The following is a 9,188-nucleotide window of genomic DNA, read 5'->3' on the forward strand; positions in this document are numbered from 1 at the left end:
TCAATACAGATGTGCACAGAAGGTCACTCTGGCCGCAATGGGACACAGTTTAGCTGCTCACAGAAAGGACAAGGATATATAATTATAATTCATGGAGGATGTGAAGAAGCGGGGACAATTCTCCAACTTCCCATTATTCTAAGGAACATCTAAACCTGTGTCAGTTTCAAAAGGCATTGTAAATAAAATAACCATATTAATAAAAGAGCATGGCATGCAGCCTCCTTTAGAAGTCCTAAGGGGTGTGCAACCCTTATGACTCTCAGTCACAATTGGTTAGCACAGGCTCAAAGCTTGACAGCATATGTCAAGATTGCATATGTCAGTTTCCATATCTTCTGCTCTATCATTTATTTGTTGTATTAGGCAGGGTTCTCTAATGGAACAGAACTTGTAGAATATATGAATGAATGTATGAAGTATATGAAAATGAATATATGAATGAAGAATGAATATATGAAAAATCCTTCAGGAAAGTAACCTGGATCTCACCAAGGGAACAAGCTGGTAAGCAGGTAGAGACACAATTTGTTTTCTGTTATTTTTTAAATTTATTTATTTATTTTACATCCCAAATACAGTTTTCCATCCCTCTTCTTCTCTCAGTCACCCCACCTCCCCTCTGGCCCCCACCCTTTCCTCCTCCATTTCTATTAAGAAAGCACAGACCTCCCATGGATATCAACAAAACATGGCATATCAAGTTGCAGTAAGACTAGGCACCTCCCCTTGCGCTGAGGCTGGCCAAGGTGGCCCAGTATGAGGAATAAGGTCCCAAAAGCCAGCAAAGGAGTCAAAGATATCCCCTGTTCCCACTGTTATGAGTCCCACAAGGGGGCCAAGCTACACAACTAGTGACACAATTTGTGGAACCCAGTACAAAGGGGAAAAAAGGTCTTTGTTAAAAAATAAAGTTAAAACATCCTTTAAAAATTATAAAGAATTTCAAAAGGGCATTGTAGATGAGTCAAGGCAGGAGCAGGGCCCCATGCAAACTTACAAGTTGTATACATACAGGACAAGTCTCTGTTGGGTCATTTCAATGGCCTGGACTCTGCATACAGGGAGCACATGGGGCCAGGCATGGCTGTTTGAGCGACTGGTCTGAAGTCAGGATTGGAACTGCGGTTTTGATCAGTTCAGGGTCCTTTCTCTCCACACCTCAGACTTTATGCTCTGATTAGTGTGCAGTGCTGGTTTCACCAGGGTTGGATGTTGCATGAGTTTCCCATAACGTAAGTTGTAACATAGGCTCACAAAATGATGGCTTTCAATTACAAATTTGTTACCTCACAGGTCTGGAAGTTGGAGGTTCAAGATCCAAGTATCATTGGTAGTGTTGGTTTCTTCTGAGGGAAGATCTGTTCCTTGTTTCTTGCCTGGCTTCTGGTGGTATGCTGGACATGTTTGGTACATCTTTATAACTGCTGGGAGCATTACTCTACCCCCCCTGTGTACATCTTCAGATGCCTTCTTCTTATACACATTGCCCTCTGTCCAAATTCTTTCTTTGAAGGTGGCCCCAATCATACTTGATTGAGGACTTACCCTATTCTAGGATGACCTCATCTTAAGTATTGAAAGGACCAAGCAGATGCCATAACAGGCAGTCAGTCTTCTCTCAGAGATGAGGCCTCAAATTCAGTTTCATAGGGAGGGCCATGAACAAAAGACATAGGCCTTGCAGTAGCTCCCTTTCTGCACGTACTCTTACTGCTTAAGGTTCAGCCAGTTTGTTTACTGTCTGGGACCCCTTACCAACTTAGAGCTACATACATGGGTCAATGTGAATGTGTGAGGCCAGCCAGCCCCCATGGCAGCTCAAAGACAAAGCCTGGGACTTGTTCAGGCCTGCCCCCAAATGATAACTGTAACCCCCAACCAGTAAATTCAAAGGTTACACACCCTCACCCAATCATATGATGCCAAGGCATGTACCACCCTGTTTGCAGTTTTTACCTTTAAAAACTCCTCACCCTGAGAGCTCAGAGCCGTCCTCCTTCACCTGACTAGCCAGTGTGTTGGATGTGGACCAAGCCTGGGCTTGCTTGTTATTGATAAACCCCTGTGTGTTTTGCATCGGATATTGGCTCTGTGGTGGTCTTGCTTGGGGGTCTCGCGATGCAGCCACAACAGTATCACCTATAAATAACCATACATTCTGAGGCACTGGTGGCATAAGATTTTTAACATATGAAACTAGGAGAACCAACTCAAACCATAACAGCTGTATTTTTTAAGTGTTTGAGAAATGAGGTCATTTAGTAGAGACACAAATATAAAAGGAAGCTGCCTGGTAGCATGTCAGTCCCCTCCATAGTTGCTGGCAGCAGATGGCCATAAACAGCCACCAATAAGCTAAGACCATCAAACACTTGGGGCAACCCATATGTCAGGGAATGTGGAAGTCGGCTTTGAAGCCTGTCACTTGATTAACTGTCCTCTCAAACAGATGGACTTTTCATAGCCCTATGACAGTCCCTGAATCATTACCTCCATTACCCAACAGGTGCAGTCATTTCTTGAGCTACTTGACATGCTGCCTCTCTGCAGAGCCTCCCACCCCAACACTGATTTAATTTACAGGGTTATCCAAGATAGTTTGGTAAACTTGGCTTCTCATTGGCGTCTTCTAGGGACCTTTAAAAACAATCTCTCCATTTAGTTGGTCTGAGGTACAACCTAGGCACTGAAAATCCTTTTTCAGCTTTCAGGTAATTACAGTATGTGGCTAAGTTTGCAAACCACTGGCCTGGAACTTCCCCAGAGGCAGCCATCTGTGTAACTGCAAGGGTGCACGTTGATTGCAGGTAGCATGGCATGGGCTTGCTGGTTGTTGGAAGCAGCCATCTGCGTGACTGTAATGGTGCACGCTGATTGCAGATGGCATGGCATGGATTTGCTGGTTGTTGTTTCTAAATTAAATAATCCAATATCTTTTGCTTTAGCTCTGTAACACCAAATGTACCATTTTTACTTCTTTAGCATAATTTCTTTCAGCTACTTAGGAATCAAATCTTTGCTGTCTGGACCTACTTTAGCTTATAAAGCAGCTCCTCGGCACAGGACACCCACCTGATTGAGACTGGAGGGAACAGACAGGCTTAGACTTGGAGCAACATATGGTAAGTAGCAGAAGTATGGGTCACCACATGATATTCCCATTTTCAACACCACAGAGTGTTAGGGAATATCATTTTAAGGTGTGTTACTTTTGTTTATGTTGCATTTGTTTAACTCTGTGAAGCTGTATTACTGTGCTTGTCTAAAACACATGATGGTTTTTAAGAATTGAATGGCCAATAGCAAGGCAGGAGAAAGGATAGGTGGGGCTGGTAGGCAGAGAGAATATATAGAAGAAATCTGGGAGAGAAGAGCATAAGAGAAGGAGGAGGACCCAGGGGTCAGCCACGCAGCTACACAGCAAGCCACGGAGTAAGAAACAAAGAAAGGTATACAGGAATAGAAAAGGGAAAGCCCTAAGGCCAAAGGTAGATGGGATAATTTAAGTAAAGTTGGCTAGTAACAAGTCAAGCTAAGGCCAGACATTCATAATTAAGAATAAGCCTCCATGTGTGATTTATTTTGGAGTTAGGTGGCAGGACCCCCCAAAAAAAGCCAAAAACAAACAATAACAGGGTATTACATTTAAATGTTATAAACAAGATACACTAACACATGAGGGAATCTCAAACCAACCCCCCCATTCTTTTCTCTGTTAACTCTTGATTTACTATCGGTTTTGCTTCTCATCCTCTTCCTTGTCTCACATTCTCTCTCATGCTGTCTAGTATTTCTCCCCCTTCATATCCTCATTCTCTTTGATTACACAGATTTTTAAGGCTGGGTGGAGGGTAAGGGACAGTCATTAAACAGTGAAAAGATTATGATAATTGAGTTATGCCATGAATATTCTGCATACTCTACAATATTCTAGATTGCTTCTTGCAGAGATCTGAAGAGAAAATATAGAGCCCAAGCACATTGTGGGTCATTATCTTCTTCTTCCTTAGGCCAGTGTGGGGGCTAATATGCTCTGTGAGCCTGTTTACTGGTCTCAGAAAGAACTTAAAGAGGTTAGCTATACACAGGTAATAAATTATAATTGTGATGTTTATAACGTGCTCGTTACCCACTGTGTTCTCTTAGGCATACAGACATGTACAAAGACCTAAGACCAAGACAGGGGGGGTATCAACCTCAGGACGTTTGCCCCAGTTTGTGCACTTAAACTTGTCTTTGCATTGACAGGCACTTCAGAATGAGACCAAGGAAGTAGGTGAAAGTAACACAGGAGGATCAAAAGCCAAGAAGAAGAAAGCAGGGAACCAAAGGTGGAGGACACTGGGACAAATAGCTACTGTTATATACAGACCTTACAAGGCTGGAGCAAACTATAATGGGGGCCCCAGAGAATGGAGTCTGGACCAAGAAGAATCTGGAGAGCACACTGCCCACATTTTGTGTCTGGATATTAGTTGCTTCAGGGGCTCCACATAGACAAGCTGGCTGTTGGAGGCTCCACATGGACAAGCTGGGTGTGGGAGGTTCCTGTGATAAGACTTGGGTGAGGTTATGACATCAGCTGGTTTTAGGAAATGCATCTTTGCTTCCCCTTTATCTGGTGCTTTTAAAGAAAGAAGGAAAATAAAATCTTGAATTGTAGGTTCAGTCCAGGAATACAAGAAGAAAACAAATAAAAAATAATGTAAGCATTTAGATTCTGTTTAACGGGGGCTCCTGATTTCGTTTGCAGTTTTTATTTGGAGGCATTTTGAACCAGTCACCTGAGTCAATATTATCCTTTAGTCTCTCAGTGCTACAGGTGTTGAAACTTTGCAGTGTCTTTGGTACTACCAAGGTGTCTGCTGGGCTGTGGACCCTCCAAAGCCTCTCAGACAAGACACACCCTCACCCCTTCTAGGTGTCCATGTCTGAGGAATTGGGGTTTTGGATTTGAAAATGTGATTTAGTAGTAAGGTGTGAAATTCAACCCATTAAAAAAGTGCTGGTTACAACTGGGTATAAATTTGCAGAAAGGGTAAACTTCATAGTATGTGAATTATCTTTCAGGGAAGTAATTTTGCAGAAGTGGGTAGAAGATTTTTCAGCTATTGCCATAGAGTCTGAAACTCGTATGAAGAGCCCTGGATTCCAGCTGTCTCATCAGGTGTGTTCAAAGCTTTACTCCATGTCAGTTGTTTCACATCCCATATCTACCCGTGTGAGATGACGGGAGAAGAACTTAAATCTCCACCAACAGGATAATGGTAAAGGAATTTTAAAATACCTGTGCTCTGGAGCACAGCACAATATTTTCAATGTGTTTAAATTAAAATAGAAATTTAAAAATGAGAGTTTGACATCTACTGGCATGGAAAGAAACTTCACACATATTGTTCTAGGGAAAAAATAACAAATAAGAGTGTGACTGCATTGTTGTATGGTCTTCTTTCCTGAGTTAATATTTCCCTTATTTTATAATGATACCAGTCATATTAGATAGTGAGTCCATCAAGCTCCATAGAACCACACTTTAAACTTAAACACACACACACACACACACACACACACACACACACACACACACACACAAACACTCACACACATACACACACACACTCACACACATACATACACTCTCACACACATTCACACACTCACATATATACACATACATACACTCTCACACACATTCACACACTCACATATATACACATACATACACATGCAGAAACACTCACATGTACTCACCCCCACACCCCCACACAGACTCTCTCCCTCCCCCCTCTCTCTCCCTCCCTCCCTCCCTCCCCCTTCTCTCTTACACACATATACACACATACTCGCACATGCGCACACACGATTTCCAAGTAAGAACACATTCTGAAGTATTGCTACTGATTTTCATAGAGGGGTATTGCAGTTTCTAACCACTATGTGTTTAATGAGAATGCATGGGCAGTAAAATGATATTGAATATTTTCTATGTACCAAGCACTAAACTAAGGCCCAGAAAGGCAAGGTATTGTTGAACAGGGAACATTATATTAGTTTTTCTTGGTTATATAACCTCTTGCTTTTCTTGGTGTTGATAATTGCCTCTTTTTTCCATATGTTTGGTTTTCTATTTATAAATTACTTCACATTCTCCACAGAACATTATCCTTCTAACTCTTTTTTCACAGTCAAATAAATCAGTTATTCTATTGATCCTCAGCCCTTCTGGGATGAGTCAATTCATATTTCTTAAATTCCTGTATTTCCTGTTCTAATTTGTTTTAGTTGCCCACTAGGGACTTTCTTTCAAAATTATTCTTAAAATCACCTTTGCTTATAGTCTTTTCTGGAATTATTTCCTTGAGGACCTTATTTCTCTAGCTTTTTGGTATCTTCCTCCATTCTGGTGGAGCATTTTGTCCATCAGCTTTTCAAGCAGTTGCTAATTTGAGAAAAAGGTGAGTGCCGCCTCATATGTGATTTGTTCTTTGGACGGGTGTAGACCTCTAATTGAGAAGCCATTGCTAGCAATACTTTCAAATAATTTCTCATGTCTTCTCATTTTTAACATCACTATGAGTCCAGTGCCATAATCTCATCAGCATTTTGTCTATTGCCTTCTGTTTTCCTGTTTTAAAAAATTAAAACTTTTCTCTTTGCCCCTCTTGTCTAAAAACACGATGGTGTGTCTTGGTTTGACTTCTTTCCTTGTTTTAAATCCTCAGGACTAGAATAGGAACAACATCTTTTCATCAGAATTATGCTTTTCAAAACCAAGACATTGTCTTGTACTTTTTCTTTGGCTATTTTCTTTCCTCTATAATAATACTTGTTCTATTTTTTAGGTCTCTTTTTAGTGAAAATATCAGCTTTCTTGCATCAGTTCTCAAGTTAAACATATGTGTGAGTCTGTGCATCTGTATCCTTTTTATTGTTCCATTTTCTCTGAAATGTCCTCAGTTTTTATATTTCAGAGTTCATGCTTAGTTCTTTCAAAATGTTGGTTATATTTTAAGTCACCCAGAGCTCCTTAATGCACTCTGAAAATTCCTTTATTTATGCTCTCCTGTTACATGGGAATTTCATGAGTTCTAATGATATGATTTAATACAAGATACCATGGTAGTTAATACTAATGGAGCAAAGTTGTATTTTAAGAACTTTCAGAGTTAGCTCCTTTTGTCCTCAGAACCAAATGAGTAGAGAATAAAAAGAAGGGAAGAAAGACATGTGATGGTAGAAGCAGAAACACATAGTAGGGTGGCCATAGATGGCACATGCCCACCACCAAATGACCATGAGTACCACATGCCTCCTGAATCCAGGCATTATTGTTTGGCATAAGGGCTGGGAACCCGGAGGGGGACTAATATACCATCCCACGGGGTTCAGGTCCTTTCATGTAATTGGAAGCTAATATCATATGCCACTTGTCAGCCCCTGATGAATTCCTCCCCCAGTGCCTTGAAGCAGCCAGAAGCTCTGCAGGAAAGGCAGGCTGCAGCAGGAGGAGGAGGGCCAGGGAAGGGAGGGGGCCAGGGCCTTCCTCCTTCTTCATGAACACTCTGATGGAAGACTGTCAGCTGCACTCCCACTCCCTCTGAAGTCAGTATGATGCTGCATCCATCCTAAGCACATCAGAGCAAGAGAGCCTGTTTCAATAAGCAACATTATTCATGAAAACTTTGTTCTCCTTTCCCACTTCCTTCCAAAATAAGAGAGACATGAACTTGCCGTGAACTCATCTGCCTCCTGCTTGCTTTTTTTTTTTTTTTTTTTGTTCACACATGTTATCTTCTTGCCATGGCCACATAACTCTAGACAGTATTCAGGCAACAAATGCTGGGGAGAACAGCCTGATGAGGGAGAAGCAGATGTGCCAAATCCCTTGAGTCTAGGGTCTTACCACAGAGAATGGAGAGATGAAGAAAGTATGACCACGTCCAATAGTAGAATTTAGAGCTCATTCATTGAATCATGTGCGTAGTTAACAAGCATTAACTGATCACTTCATGTGTACTCTGCTGTTAATATAAACAAATATCAGATGTAATTTCTATTCACAGAGGAACTATTTACTGATTTAAATCTGCAACAAGGTAATTAGAATGCATGTGGTCCCTGAAATTTATTGAGTTGTTATTGAACACACATAATTCCATGTTAGAATAATCCCTGAATTGTTCAGATAGTCATTAAATTTCTTCCCAAACACAAACCACTGTGAATTCTACCCTTAAGTAACACGAGACCTGAGATAACATTTATTCTAAATTTCCAGGATTTGCAGCCTCAGGGAAGGGATGTATGTCAGGTGTCTCTAAGTTCTATGATGGGGCTTATTTGTTTTATACAGAAGGGATTCTCTCTTTTGAAAATATCTCAAAAGTTATATCTGAGAAGGAAATACTTTATTTTAGCTAAACCAAAACTGCTGAAGAACATATTTGTTCTGGGAGAAGCATATATGCATTTGTACATTTCACTAATGTACTTTTAAAATAGTGAGAACCAAGCTCTGTGAGTATCATGGAAGCAAGCATCCCAACATTATTGTTTGCTCAGCATGGCCTGTCAATTCTGGTAACCAAAGATTTTCATTTATTTGTTTTTACATAGGAGGCATCATAGAACTCTGCTAGATCTGATCAAGAAAGTACACAAGAATGCATGCACACACACACACACACACACACACACACACACACACACACACAAACACTCACACACACATTGTGGCAGTGCTTCAGAGAAAAAGAACCAATGGGATATATGTATATATGTGTGCATGTGTGTATATAAATACACATCTACATGTCTATATTGTACATATACATGCATATATATATCTAGATATAAGGGATAGGTTTACTATTAGAAGTTAGATAATCTATGATCTATTATCTACAAGCTGGACAGAGCTCAGTTTGATTCTTTTGACCATCATGCTGGAGTCCCCAGATAGTTGTATTTTTGATAGAAAATGAGCAGGTGTTTTACACGAAAATATGCACTTTGGAAGAAGGAAAAGAGCCCTTAGCTTGTATGTCTGTTAGACATCTAACAGCTGCGACACAGAATGTGCTGTTGATGTGTATCTAAAGCCCAGGGACAGGCTAAGACAAACGCTGGAATGGAGAGCAAAGTCTGAGGTGTGAACATTTCTGTCTCTGCGCCCTATAAATGAC

At 40.8% G+C, this 9,188-nt stretch overlaps 1 long non-coding RNA gene across 1 annotated transcript; it reads left to right on the forward strand.

The window, feature by feature from the left end:
• Positions 1-366: 366 nt before the first annotated feature.
• On the forward strand, positions 367-4,683 carry LOC121831693 (uncharacterized). Its single transcript, XR_006075211.2, has 3 exons — positions 367-507; positions 3,001-3,125; positions 4,252-4,683. It is a non-coding gene; the product is annotated as an uncharacterized LOC121831693 (long non-coding RNA).
• The last annotated feature ends 4,505 nt before the right edge of the window (positions 4,684-9,188 follow it).

Source organism: Peromyscus maniculatus, chromosome 8 (assembly GCF_049852395.1).
Source record: "Peromyscus maniculatus bairdii isolate BWxNUB_F1_BW_parent chromosome 8, HU_Pman_BW_mat_3.1, whole genome shotgun sequence".
NCBI lineage: Eukaryota > Metazoa > Chordata > Mammalia > Rodentia > Cricetidae > Peromyscus > Peromyscus maniculatus.